Here is a 15,116-nt window from a genome sequence, read left to right as displayed (position 1 = left end):
AGACATGCTTTATTAAGATGTACACATGCGATGAGGTTCTGGAACGAGGCGAGGGTTTTACTCGATGTTAAAATTCCAGACTTGCATCCTGGTACTTGGGCAAAGGATGTTCTGATTGATCCGATTGTTCCAGAGGAGGATAGAGCAAAGGTGATTACGTCCAGGAATAATATCACACATGATCGGGCTGGTTTGGATCTTGTTCAGTCGATGAAGAGGATGAGGGATGATTTTGCTTTGCTAGAGATTCCGAGGCACCAGGCTCTTATACTACCAGGTTATGGGTGGCGACCACCAGATGACACCTGGGTGAAAATAAACACGGATGCAGGAGTATCTGTGGTATAGGAAGAGTGGAGCGGGGGGCATTGTTCGTAACCCATCCGGCTTCGTGGCAGCTTGGAGTAAGCCACTCCCAGGGATTACAAATCCGCTGATTGCTGAGGCTATGGCCCTTCGGGAGGGGGTTTTCTTCGCCAAGCTCGGGGGTTTTTCGCGAGTGATTATTGAAGTTGATTGCTTAGAGATTGTGAATCTCTGGAACTCGCGCGCTGGTTCTCGCGCAGTTGTTGCGCCGATTCTACAGGATATCGAAGGGCACTCTAGTTTGTTTGTTTCGTTTGTTATTCGTCATGCAATAAGATCGTCCAATACTGTCGCTCACCTCTGTGCCAAGCACGCTTGCACTTTGGAGTCGACGGATGCTTGGATGGATCATCCCCTAGTTTATTGTTGCCAGCCTTCAGGCAAACATTGTAAGTGCTGTTGATGAAGGTTAATAAAGCCCTGAGATTCTAAGCAAAAACAGTTCACGTACGTGCCTGCTACTTATCCTATCAGCTAGCATCTACATAGACTTATTCTTACCTACACAAGACCATTAGCTTGTCTACACGCATGATCACAGCTTTGTGCGTGCATACTAACGCAGCTTCCGGCCTTAACTTGATTACACAAAATTAAACATGATCTAATGACCTAGAGCTAATACTAATAACAAGATTAGTTCCAACATATTCATCCTGAGCGCGCCATGGGACAGCGGGTTGAACCACGGGTGGTCACGGCCAGCGCCGGCGGGAAGCGCCATGCGCCAGTATTTCTCCGAGGTTGAAAGGCTCAGCGCCAACTGCGGCGGTGTCTACTCCAACGCTGTGCGGGCCTCGCCGCAGAAGAATGGCTTGATCAGGATGGCTCCTTTGGCAAAGAGCGGGGACATAGCGCCATGCTCACCCTCGCCGAGCCGCGCAGCGATGTGGAACATGATGGTGGTGCCTGCGCTGTCGCCCACCTAGAACACTGATGGTCGTACCTGCGCTGTCGCCCATCAGGAACACATGGTCGAACCTGCACCGGCTGCGCCATTAGGTGACCTCGCCAGCCGGAGGTAATGCTGTTCCTGCGGTACCCCGCCTGCTGCAGGTCTTTTTAGAGATTAGATAAACTAGGAAGTGACGCCGCGCCCTGTGAAGAGATATCGATTGCTGTAAGAGGTCTGTAGCATCATCGTTTAACTAAGCAAGCAATATGAGCTCAGATTGAGTGTTCTCTTTGTTGGTGTTGCAACGCAATAATGGTCCATAGCACAGCTTTTTTTTAGATATGGGAGCATCGCCCCAGCCTCTGCATCAATAGATGCACACGGCTTTCTTTATTGAAACAAAAACGTTCCGTATCAGTTTACAAAATTCAAAATTACACTCGTGGGAAAGCTAAGGTCGACACATGAATCAACCAAAGAAAAATGCAACACAAAGATAGCCTATCCATTTGCTAATCTATTAATGTGTCGCCATCCAAAGAGTGGAAAAAGAAGTCCTGAGCAACCACTAGCATCCGGTTGCATCCAGTAACCATATCCTCCCGATGTTCCAATGGGAGAAGGAAAACCCATTGCTGAATCCAATGAGCAGCGCGTCGGATAACCTGCAAAAAGTTAGTTCCATTCTGTTTGTTAAAAATAATATCATTCCTAGTCCTCCAAATAGCACAGCTGTGTTGTCTGTGAACTGTTGTAGTCGCCTGATCTGACAGCGTTGTGCCTACCTTTGGTAGTTTGATGTAACAAATAGTCTGCCAGCTTAACTATTTTACAACAAAAACCGAGAGGCATATATGCTTCTTGCAATGCACAATGGTTTGGTTAGCTACTATTCTACATTGCAAAAAGAAAGAACCAGTACATTTTATACAGAAAGTGAGGCTGTGTAGTTTTTCTGTTAATCTACGCTTCTATCAGAAGAGCTAAGAAATCCTATGCTTGAACTTCTGAGAATATGACCACATCTGCATGTACATCTTGTGCAGCCTAAACTCGTTGCACTCTGCATAAAACATGCAAAGAGTAAGGAGGCCTCATGGAGTCATGGAACGAAAATGTCGTTAGAGGTCCGCTGAGCTGCTCAGAACAACAAAATACTTGAAGTCTATATTGAAAATCGGAAGGTCCCAATTGAGATGTAGGTTGCTTTTCTTGAAACTGCCAACAAAATTATGAAGTTCACGTGTGATCCTTTGAGTTACCTTTACATGTATACTACTCCTTCACTGTCGAGAATAAAAATTCAGCACAAGTAATTTCCAATCTTTATCTCTTTCAAAATTCAGCAAGATCACTATAAGGATAAGACTATCTGCCAAATTCTGGAGACTGAAATAGACGCACTTAAGAAATATCCACACTTGAAACGACGAACCTGTAGGAGCTATCCAATTCCTTCATCTGACACTAAAACGCTTAACCTGCAACAACACCAACATATGTTCATCAAACCCGCTTAGTTTACCAGCACTACAAAAGAATCACACTATAAATCATGATCCTTATAATGCTTATAATGAAGAGGAGAGATATTTCCGGTGGTGGTTGCATAAGTGACTGACTAATAAGTGATTGCACTGCTATGTAAGAGACAGAGAAGCAAACAAACAGAGCATTACACTCTCCAAAACAGGTGCAGGTCATCTTCTAAAGGGATTCAGTACTTGAAAAAAATTACACTACCCGTTGATCAGAATCAAGTCCTCTAGTTCAGTTATAGGTCAGAAAGAACAAAACTAAATTGGGAAAAAGAAAAGGCAAGATATTTCCGGTGGTGGTTGCATAAGTGACTGACAAACAAGTGACTGCACTGCTAGAAGCAGACAAACCGAGCATTACACTGTCCAAAACAGGAGCAGGTCATCTTCTAAAGAGATTTAATAGTTGAAAAAATTTACACTACCCACTGATCAGAATCAAGTCCTCTTTTTCAGTTATAGGTCAGAAAGAACAAAACAAAATTGGGAATAAGGGAAGTTTGCTTGGTTTCCTAGAGATTTTTTTGTGCAATTACCGCTGGCCTAAAGGAGAGTGGCTCTTTCTAATCTGCAATCTAATTGGCAACATGCATTTTAGTGTCAGATGTGTGCCGATGTTGTCCCCATGTTTACCACTTGTAATTTCTTGATGAAATTACTTGATCAACTACAGAACTACCAACCAAAGTCCTGGAATAAGCTTTAATATTGAACATTCGATAGTCTCATTGGTGATAGACCAAACGATGAACGGTGAAATGAGTGGATAAGCCATCCTAACTGGTGATGTGGCTGATTTATGATCAGACATTCAGAAAGAAGTTTGAACCCAACTCAAACATTGCATGACAGATCTATATTCATCTGTAAAAAGACATCAGTGCAACAAAAGTTAGGCTTTTGACATGGTATTGAAGTAGGCTGATGGCAAAGACCGGTGAACAAAATTTTTGATTGATCCCTATTAAGTTGGCTATTAAGGGGAATAATGACCTGCTACATATGAATATTTCTTGTTCTTTTATTGGAGACCGCAATAATGTTTGAGGACAACATGGTTTTAAATTGCCAATGAAAACACAAACTTGATGTGTGTGATTCTGGGGTACCTTTATGTATACTGTTTTAATGGCACGCTGAGGTGCGCGTTTCATGGAGCAGTTGTACAACATCGCATGCACCGACGGCCAGAAGAGTATCTGATCCGGATATAAGTCTTCAAACGTCGAGGCAGAGCACGCAAACCAGAAGGAGAGGCGACCCGATGACGACCAGAAGAATACCAACCAGCCACAGCATCAATCATCAGCATGAGTAGCCTACAAACATAATCTCTGTACGTGCTACAGAACTGACATCAAATTGTAAACACGGAGATCACAGAAGGTCGAAATAACTGATGGATACTCAAAGAAACAAATGAGTACTTCAATCGGAAGCACCCATGTATCAGAAAAGGAAGAAGAAGAGTGTGATATCTATCCACACTTCAGAATAGATTTATCTGTGCCCAGTAAATAGATTGGTGGAGTGCAAACCTCAATGAAAACAATGGTAACAGAAACCTGCTGTAAAGAAAGAGGCCAGGTTGATCGCTCAACGGGGCTACAATAGATATATTCAGTATTGTTGCCTCTAAACTTCTTGTTCATCTCTCAAGCTCCAAAATACTGAATTCTTCATGTAAAAGGACAACACAGATGGTGAAAAATAATCTGCTAATCAGAAAAGGTCAATTACAAAATCTGCAAGGGACACCACCAGGGATCTGTAATGACGAAGCACAAACAGTCCAACTGAATCGGCATAAACACCTCTCACTGTAGTAAAAAGAAAAAGAACAGTACAGGTCTGCACGATTGTATTCTTCATTGTTCACAAATTGGAAGAAAATGCAAGGATGTTCCTGAAACCACTCGGAACATTACAACTGTATGATGACATCTAAGTTGAGATGCCAAGTTGAAATCCATGTATTTTTCTCAAACTGGCCAGACTTTCCCTTCGTTCCACCGTTTTATTTAACCACAATATCCCTGCAGATTGAGGGCATCTCCAGCGGCGCGACGCAAATGGTCGCTGAGCGACCGTTTTCGTCCGCCATGACTGCAAATGCGTCTGGGGCCTGCTTCAGCGGGGCGACGCAAAGTGACCGGGCCGTCCGCAGAGACGCAAACCTGGCCCAAATATGCGCCAGGTTTGCGTCTCCGCGGACGCTCGGCGGTCGCGCGGAGTGTGCGCCGAAAAAGACGTAGGACCCGCGCGTCAATGGCAGGAGGCCGATATTATTCCCGCCACTGGCCATTCCCCGCGCGAAATTGCAAACTAGACCGGCGCGAGCAGTCCAGAAGCGATGGACGTCCTCGCCGCCGCAGCCACCACCATGGATGCGGAGCAAACCCTCGCACCCGCCGCCGCCCCACACTCCCCCGTAGCCACGACCATAGCCACAATGGAGGCTGCAGCTCCGGCGGAATCAAAGCGGGCCGCCACCGGCGGTGCCCGGGAGGCAAAGCCGAAGGCGGCAAAGAAGGTGCTCTCCCCGGAGGAGAAAATCATGGAGGCCGCGAAGCGTCGCGGCCGGCGCAAGAACCAGAAGATCAAGACTGCCGCGGCCGCCAACCAGCAGGCCTGGCAGATGCAGATCAAAGCCGGCGTCGCGCAAGTAGCCCTCCATCCGACCTTAGCGGAGGGCTACATGCTCGTCAAGAGAGAGGGGATCGCCGGCGTCGCGCCTCCAGCCTCGTCGGTGAGCTCGGTAAGTTCCCAGCTGTGCCCTGGAACTCCCGCTCCCTTGCAGGCCCACGCGGCATCGCGGTTCGCCTCCGGCCTGCCGCCGGTGAAGTTGACCGGGGCGGCGGTTCCCGACCTCAACCATACGCCTAGAAGCGGTGACTCCAGCCCGGGCGCGACACAGAAGACGCGCCAGGTGCCGGAGGAGAGCATGCCGCAGCCCCGCATCCTGTTCGACGAAATGGCGCTGCCTGCCCCGACGATGGATGACCCGGTACGTGAGCTCTGTCAATGTGTGCGAGTGTCGTGTATCATGCGTCTGATGTCCGGTCGTTCGTAGGACTATTGGAAGGACCGCCATGATTCAGACATCCAGGAAATTATCTACGGCGGCGGCTTCGTTCGCAATGATCGGGCCGGGACAGGCTCGCATGATGACTGGGCAGCAGCGCAAGATGCGGAGGACATCGAAACCGCACGGTTGTTCGCCACCCAGCAAACGCAGCCAACACCCGTGTCCGTCGACGACTTCGACGATGCGCCAACACAACCTGACATTGCTACGAAGAAGAAGGGGGAGAGCCGCAGGACACAAGGCTACGTCGACGACGAGGATAAGTGTTTGTGTGAAGCGTGGCTGGCAACGAGCCATGATTGTATTAATGGCGCGCAGCAAAAGGGCAAGGTCTATTGGGCCAAGGTCTTGCAGCAGTACAACGAGACCAGGATGCACCCGCCCTACCATATCACAAGCCCTCGGACGGAAGAGTCCCTCCGAAAAAGATGGAACAACATCAAACAAGAGACAAGCAAGTTCTGCTCAGCGGTCCAACATGCTATTAACAACCCCGTAAGCGGCGCTGGTGTCATGACAGTGGTAAACACGATACAACCATCATCATTCTACACTATTTGCATCATTGTATGTACATCATTGGCGGCTACGATTGCAGGTATCCCGCGCCTTGGAGAAGTTCAGGGCGACGCATAAGAAGGGCTTCCATATGGTCCATTGCTGGGACGTGCTCAAGAACTCCAACAAGTGGATGACAAGCTTTGCGTCCTACAACGAAGCTGTGAGGAATGTGACAGCGATCAACCTCGACGGCGAAGACGACGATCAAGGCCGTCCAGCCCTTCCACCTCGTCCACGAGGCCATAAGGCTACCAAGGCCGATCTTGTCCGGGAGGCGCAGGCCATTGCGTTCACCCAGAGCATGGAGAAGATCATGGCCGACAATCGTGTCGCCTTGGCTGCTAGGGACGAGAAGAGGCGTCTGGAAAAAGAGGCCGCAGCTGCCATCTACCACAACCTCGCGAAAGAGGTAATTGAGGTCCAGAAGGCAAACTCCGAGGCCAAATTGCTTGACGCCGAGGCTAGGAGGATGGACGCCAAGGCCAAGATCCTTGCAGAGGACACTAGGATCATGCTAGCCGACTTGAGCAACGTCGACGACGACACCAGGGCCTGGTTCATCAAGAGGCGCGCCGAAATCCGCGCGCGAGACGCCTGATCGCCGGCGCCATGCGCCCAGCACCTTGGTCTCCTTTTGGACATTTTTATTGCTGTTCAGGCCTTGTTGTGCCCCTTTTGGACTCCCCTTTGCGCCGTGACATGTGCAAATTGTGATGAACTTGTTTCAGCCCTCAATTTGCGGCTGTAAAATTTCGTGCAAAGTTGTCGCTAGTTCCTCTTTTTTGAATTCTGGCTTGCGCCGAAAATGCGTCGCCCTGCTGGAGCCAGCCCCAGACGCAAACGGACGCGCCAGGCGAGGCGACGCAAACGGACGTCCGCGGAAATTTTGGGCGTCCGAAATGCGTCGCGCCGCTGGAGATGCCCTGAAAGAGATGGATATATCTATGTGGAAACCTCAAACTCGCAAATTTGTCATAGGTACGATCTAAGAACCCATGGCTCACCTTAAAATCAATCCTCAAATCATCTACAGGGCTCATTTCAACCGCCGATTTAGAAATAGGCACTAAACCTCGAATACACAGCCAAGCTCAAGAATAGGAACGAACCAGGGAAGGGGGGAAAGGCTCAGCCATGGTCACTGACCTGCTTTCTCCGTCCTGGCCAAAGCCAGCTGCTGCTTGCCGAGTCTATGATTCTCGCAGCGTCAGAGCTCATGCCAGTGCCGATCCAGAGCGTGACCCACTTGAACCTGCCGGCGCATCGCCTCCTCTGCGATACATCATATGTTTCAGACACGCAAATTATACCCTATATTGTGCTGAAGAAGATTAACAGAACCACGCAGTAAGTGAAAGCAGTAAAGAAGCCAGAGGGAGAAGATGAACGGGACAAAGAGGAGCATAAGGGGAGCGTACCTGGGGGTCGAGGACGCGCAATGCGTGGTCGCCCAGGCCGCCGTGGAGGGCAACCGCAGATTTCTCCGTACCCGAGGCGAGCAGGACCAAACTTTGCGGTTGTCGAGCAGGACACGGCGGCGGACATCAACCGCATCAGGTCTGGCGGCGGCCTGGCCATGGCAGGTGCAGGGAGGTGGGGCGCATCAGTAGGTGACTCCCAAGGGCGGACATGGAGATTGGGAATAAGGAGGAGGAGGACCGGCCGGGCGTAGAGATCGACGACCACGGTGGCTTCAATGGATTGGGTTGCGGAATTGGACGTGGAAGTTGAGGGGGATGGGGAAGGAGACTCTGAGCGCGTTTGATACCGTGTGCCCTCTTTGTCTCGCACCCCGCCCAGCATTTTTCGGCCTATTTGGTTATCTAGGTCGTGGAGGAATACCCAGTTCGGTGGTTTCTAGCGAGCCACCCGTTCCGGCAGAACTCGAGAACGCTGCATTTCCGCAGAGCCACCGCGGGAGATGGCACGAGGTCGCGCGGGATCGTGAAATCTCGGCGGGATGAATTCGGTCACCGCGCTTGAAATTTCGCCACCATATATAGGGGCGGCTCTCTCGCCGCTAAATCCAAATCCCCTATTTCCCCCTTTTCGAGCTCATTCACCCTTCCCGATCTAGCGTTATGGCCGGCTCTTTCTCACCCGCACGGTTGGCGAGGCTTGCGGCGGCGTCGGTGGCTGTGGCGGCGGCTACTGGGCGTGGATGGTCGTTTTCTTCCTCTGCGTCAATGACTTCGGTTGTGGTAACCTTCTGCAAACACTAGCCTTATATGTAGATCTTGTGGGTACATGTTGGTGGTCTGAATGGATTCATTGTAGGACATTCCTTCTTCCACGGTCGAGGTTGTGGAGGTTGTCCAGGTTGCATCTGACTCTACCACTGAGACATTGGTGCTACATGCATCTTCGCCAGAGTCCCCTGCTTCCCCGACCTCGGTGATACGTGTGGCTCTTCTGACTGTAAGGCCGCTCTTACTTTCTCGCTCTATATTGATGTGGTAGTGGTAGTTCATTGATCTGCTAGTGGTACTGCTTAAGGATGTCGATGTGGTAGTGGTAGTTCATTGATCGGCTAGTGCTACTGCTTAAGGATGTGGTAGTTCATTGATCTGCTAGTGTTTGTCATGTAGGCGATCATACCTTTGGGCTCCCTGATCTTTCTGCTCCTACTGTCAATGATGAGCAATCTGTGATTTCAAGCAAACCAACCATGGTTTGGAAATCTGAGCTATCAGAGTTTGTGCTCAACCGGTTGGTTGAGCTCGTCGGTAGCGTGCCTGTGTCAACATGGGATTCAAAGAGCAGCATATGATCGAAGAAGGTAGCTGCTGATGTTTTTGCATTCGATGGCATACATGTGACCACTCTTCAGATGTACAACCACATCAGAAACTGGAGGACCAAGTGCAGCGTCATACTGAAGATGAAAACCGATGGCAATCTGGGCTGGAGCGAAGATGGTTGCTGCTATGTTGCTGATGAAGATATGGCAGACGAGTACATTCAGGTAGTAAGCCTCATGGAGTTCCTTCTTAGATCTGTATATGTGAATGTCGTCTGCACTAACAGTTGTTCCTTGTAGATTGCAGCGCAACCCTAGGCATCATCAGTACGTCGGGACCCCGATCACGAACTATGCTCAGATGAAGATGATCTTCACGCCCCGGTTTATCAGCAGGGCGCAGCTGTACCAACCTAAGTTCATGATCAAGGCTATCGACTTCATTGCAGACAACGAAGAAGAGTATGCCCACTACCGTAAGCTGCAGCCACCGGAGAGGCGGAGCTGGCTAAGGATCTGGGTTCGTAACCAGTTTCCTGCTTGTTGCTTCTGCATCCTTGGTCATGATCTTCTGATTTTGGGAGGTGGTCTCGTATCCCTCCATTAGCTAGGACTTGATAGAAACTGATCCCCGGTCTGTAATGATGAACTTGTTCGAGGTGGTATATACTAACCCCTGGTGTGATGAACCTGCGATGCATCACGAAATATAGTTGCTTCGCTCGTGATGCATCGCCCACCAAGTAGTTGATGTGTATTACCCGCATCTTTTGTGTTGAACTGAATCTGTTGCGTGTTGTAATTCAGTTATTAGCAGTGTTGGGTAACCTCACCACTCTAACTAGTTGATACCCCGCGCGTTGCTGCGGAACGATGTGTAAAATATAGACAATGAATTACCAAAGTGAAAAATAAAAAAGTTTCTTCTTCTTAACAATGATATGAACAGTTCATTTTGACATACCATTACAAATATGAAGATATACAAAAAAAATTATAAGACTTCTGCAGGTCATGCCTTAATTAGAATCTGTGCTCCAGTAAAAATATATTAATAGAAACCTACATATTATAAAACTTCCAATACTATCTAAATGCATAATTGTGCAAAGTTAGAACATAAATCGTAAATATAGAAGGTCAAACAAAAAAAATTGTATTGCACGAATCAGAAAAGAAATCAAGAGATGAGGCTGTGGTAAGGAAGCCACCTCCATTGCATTTCTATTGCTTTTTTCCTCCCTAACCTCATGACGAAATGAAGGCATCTATGGCAATCTGAATGGAACCATTTTTTTATGTATGGATCACTACATATTTTACACACTTTGCATGTGTAGAATAGCTAAGGTAAATAATTTATTTTGCTTCAGACCAGCTATGAGGCGTAGGCACACACCTCCAAAGATGTGTTAGCATAGAAACATGGAAATTCTTCATTCTTCCTTTCTCTGCATAGTCAGATAGAAGAAAATGAGCATATATTCAAAACCCAAGATCTATAATATCCCTTGGGATCCTAACCTTAGTAGCAAGAGAAATTAGATGGCGTGGCAAGGATGATTAGGTTTTTTAACACGTCATTTAGGTTAGCTGCCCCAAATAATGGCTCTGCACCACGAATAGGGCATTTTGTTTCTTAAGCTTCGAGCATCGTGAAAACACCCAATTGCTAAAAATTCACATGAGATAAATAAGTATTATATAAAGTTTAATTCAAATAGTATAAAATTTTGATTCCTCTATTAGGGCTAGCTGATATAGGGTCGAAGAGATAGCCTCCGCCAGGCTCCTGAGCTGAACAGACGGAAACTCCATCTGCAAGAGAGAAAAAAACGCATAACAGCATCGTCAATCACCAGGAACACCCAAACATGTTGGTTTATTTATCAGTTCAAACTACTTGGTGGTCAGAATAAAGGAAGTATATTACACTACCATGCCACATGCCAGTGGAGAAATTAGACAGGAGCCAGACAAAAGCAATTTTCAGAGAAGCAAAAGAGCATCGCGACACCCAGCCGAGCACCAAGGAAGGTGGAGAAGCACGCATCAGTCCAGTACCTGACGAAGTGGATAACTCAGATCATGCTGGAACAATCAAATTTAACTCAAGAAGCAAGCGTTCTTTGAGGGCAATGGTTGCAAGAGAAGTTCAGGTAAGACACTACAAATTCATGTATAGCAGTACAATTTGGGCTGAAAAATGCAGAGGGCAGATAATGAAATAAAAGGGAAGATGGCCGCATGGATGAGGATAATAAAATCAAGACCTGCATGGAGTTAGATGGATTGTGGGGGATCGAGTGTGGTGACATTCGGCAACACCAGCTGATGCAGGCAATGAAAATAGCAAGCACACATCGAGCAGGCTGGTCGAGAGGGGCAATTGAGGGGGTTTGAAGAGGAACTCCAGGAGTTAAAATACACGATTGTCAGCAACAGCTAGCGGACGGAACCCATTAAAATCGATAGAAACTGTGGGAGACGTCGGGGCAGCGAGCGTTACCATCTACTGTAATAGCAGAGGAGCGAAAACGGCAGGTACCTGTGAGATCGGTAGGCTTCCGGCAGTTTCCGGTGGGAGGAATTGGTCGATTTTTTTTGGAGATTGGGAGGCACAAACGGTCGTTGCCTGCTGCGGTTTGAGAAGAACTGGAAGTGGGCTGGGACCCATAGAGTGATATTTTCTTCTTCGTGCTGCAGAAGAAGCAGAGGTGGGCTGGATCCGATTGAACGCATGGATACTGAGCTGGGCTGTCCCGATAGAGCGAACGGCCAGGGAAGTAACCGGTCAGTGAGTACACGTTCGAGGTTTCTTCAGTTTGTGGACGATATAGCTTGCACCGCATCTTTCAATTCCAACGGTTAAGGTAATTGGGGTGATGTGGCTGCATGAGCTTTTAGCTTGCAAACATTAAATGCTTGTTAGTGGGGATGAACTTTATAGATATTATAGATAAGAATGGTTACCACAGCTCACCCTATGTGCAACCAAACAGCGTGTGGGCTGCACGAGCAGGAAAGAAAGTAGTCTGTGCAGGCACCTAAATAATGGGGCCTGACTTCCCTCTCCGGCTCAGAAAAGACCGTCCAGGCTACCTAACGACCCGCGTTTCATGGCTCATGGCCCGTTCGCGACGCGCAGAGAGGCTCATCTCGCTGGCGCAGTGGTGCAGGAAATCCATGTTAATTGAGCATAGATAAATAAACATGCCACTAGAATCGTGGCGATACTCTCCACCTCCACACCATGCTCTTGTCAGTTTAGCCACAGCCACACTCCTCTGATCCTCCTTGATTTCTTCCCTCCATTTCTCATCTCTTTTGTACATAATCCAGGGTTTCTTCGTTGGTCTAATGCATATGTTATAGTTTTTTCTTCACATATTTAATACCTCTATATGGACTGAAAAAATAGTCTTGCAACTGACCCAAGTTGTATGCATATGATTTAATATGTCAGATATTGATAATGAGTTATGATTTTTATTTTTCCTTTCCAAAAGTAATAAGCAGCCTTGTACAATTTGACTAAATTCTTAGTTATTTAGTTTGTGGTTTTGTGAATTACCTCTGGTGATGCAAATTATTTTTCTATGGATAACCTTTGTGTTCTTTTTTTGGGGTCCACCTTTGTGCTTGTTTTTTCAAGCATGTGACATCTGCTCAGATATGTAAAACTATGGATGATAATGCTTTTGGTATCGCTAAAGCAGAGATGCGTCTTACTATTCCTGAAACAGCAGTCCTGGAGGTTGTTACTTTTTTTTGCATCCTATTGTTCTTGAAGCAACAGTTACAAAAGTCTGACAGAATTGGTCGGAAACTCTTTGTTGTGATCTAATAATACAACCTAAAATGTGGAATGTTATACTACCTCCATCCCGGGGGAGTGGTGTTTTGGAACATGGGTGCGTATGCTCCCTATATTTTGAAATGCATCTTATGTACATTTTAAATTTCAAAAAAATTGAAACAAAAAATATGTACGTACATCTTCACGTGCTACGCGCTCAGAAAGTCGTTTCATAAAAATCGACTTATCATGTGACGTGTGTAAAAAACATAAAATTCAGTGCTAAAAATAATGTTTTTCACAAGATAAAGTTTCTCCTTTTTACATAGACCACAAAAAATATTGGTTTTTCGTGAAACTTAGCGAATGCACATACATTATGGAGATGTACATGTAAAAAATTTTATCCAATTTTTTTGATATTTCGAAATATGTATTTTTGGTAGAGGGAGCATACGCACCCGGGAGCCGAATTGAATTTCCGCTCCATCCCAAAGTTTAAGGCTTATATTATTTTTTTAAAGTCAAACTATGTCAAGTTTAACTAAGCTTTTACCAAAAATTATTAACATGCAAGGTACAAAATTAATATCATTAAATAGATAATGAAATATATTTTCGTATGGTATCTATAAAATATTATATTTGTTGATAGATTGTTCTAAAAATTTGGTCAAACTTTACTTGATTTGACTTTAAAAAAGCCTTAAGCTTTGGGATGTAGGTGGTATCTATTAAAATAGGGTGTTATAGACTTAGGTTTCTGGTCTTATCTTGACATTTTCAGCACCTATTTCTAAAATTAACTAATTTATGTTCTACTGCTGACACATTGGTTTTGTTGTTGTTGCTAGGTACAGATGTTGCTGGCTTCCCCTTCTTTCCAAACACACTGAGGCTGCAGTTGTAGATGGGCCTTTGGTTGTTCCACTTGACTGCGAATGGATATGGCACTGCCATCGGCTTAATCCAGTAGGCATCCTAATTTCAGATGATCATGTGTCATTCAGAATTAAGGCCTATCCAGCGTAGGGGATTCCTGTCAACACCCAATTAGGGAACTGTATGCATATCCTCATATAAAACCAAAAAAAGAACATTTTATTAGAAATGTGCATATGAAATACATTTTGTGCTTTTTCCTGCAATGCTGTGCTGACGAGTATATCTTTCCGGCTCTACGTCAAAGACTGCAAGAGATTATATGGCAGAATATTGGGCAATAACATCGTCGAGTCGTCCATACAAGCAAAGTCCAAGGATCACACTGGTAGAAAAACAGGCTTCCGGTGAGCCCCATAAGTCGCGAATCTGTTGGAGCCGCGACTAATGGGACCTTTAGTCGCGGTTCGGGAGGCGAACCGCGACCAAAGGCCTGGGCCCAGGGCGCTCGGTGGCCAGCCGGTGCACGTGGGGGGCTTTAGTCGCGGTTGGCCAGGCCAACCGCGACTAAAGGTGCCCGAAGGCCTTTAGTCGCGGTTGGCCAGGCCAACCGGGACTAAAGACCCCCCCCCCCCCTATATATACCCATCCAGCAGCCAACACTTAGCCATTTGGAGCCATTCTCTTCACAAACTTCACAAATGGGTGTTAGGTTTGCTTTTGGTTCCTCTTATGCACATAAGGTGTTTGATGAAATGCCCCAAGAGCATGAAACAAACATGATATGAAGTGTTGGAGCCACACTTGAGCTTTCTCATTTATTTTTTCCTCCTCGATCGCGGTTAGCAACTTGAACCTTTCATGTGTCGTTGATAAAATATGCATGTGTGTGTAGTTCATTGTTTAATTTATATTGTTTGTAGCTAGTTAGTTTAACAAATGCATGATGGTTAATTATATATTTTATATTATAATAATGCAGATGAATCGACAATGGATGTACGGTAACCGACTCTCCGGCGAGTTCAAGATCGGTTTGAAAGATTTCCTCGTAGTGGCTAATGCGAACAAGCAGGGGGTTTTGTTATCTCATCCATGTGTTAACCGTAAGAATCGAAGGGTTACTCTTCCTCAAGAGATGTTCACATGCACCTGCTTCGGCACGGTTTCATGCCAAGCTATAATTGTTGGACCAAGCATGGAGAAAGAGGGGTTATAATGGAAGAAGATGAAGAAGGGGATGATTT

General features: G+C 46.5%; 2 long non-coding RNA genes across 4 annotated transcripts; both read right to left on the bottom strand.

Moving 5' to 3' along the window:
• Positions 1-2,012: 2,012 nt before the first annotated feature.
• On the bottom strand, positions 2,013-8,248 carry LOC127294001 (uncharacterized). 3 transcript variants are annotated; one of them, XR_007846316.1, is made up of 4 exons: positions 7,867-8,248; positions 7,595-7,720; positions 3,909-4,514; positions 2,013-2,742 (listed from the first exon to the last, which is right to left on the bottom strand). It is a non-coding gene; the product is annotated as an uncharacterized lncRNA (long non-coding RNA). The 3 variants fall into 3 exon arrangements; XR_007846315.1 differs by having other exon boundaries at positions 3,909-7,769; XR_007846314.1 differs by having other exon boundaries at positions 3,909-7,720.
• Positions 8,249-10,301: 2,053 nt separating this feature from the next.
• On the bottom strand, positions 10,302-11,920 carry LOC127348652 (uncharacterized). Its single transcript, XR_011744441.1, has 4 exons — positions 11,737-11,920; positions 11,127-11,252; positions 10,713-11,006; positions 10,302-10,639 (listed from the first exon to the last, which is right to left on the bottom strand). It is a non-coding gene; the product is annotated as an uncharacterized lncRNA (long non-coding RNA).
• Between the last annotated feature and the right edge of the window lie 3,196 nt (positions 11,921-15,116).

The sequence above is a fragment of the Lolium perenne genome, chromosome 4, assembly GCF_019359855.2.
Source record: "Lolium perenne isolate Kyuss_39 chromosome 4, Kyuss_2.0, whole genome shotgun sequence".
NCBI lineage: Eukaryota > Viridiplantae > Streptophyta > Magnoliopsida > Poales > Poaceae > Lolium > Lolium perenne.
This window is presented reverse-complemented; position numbering and strand designations above follow the sequence as displayed.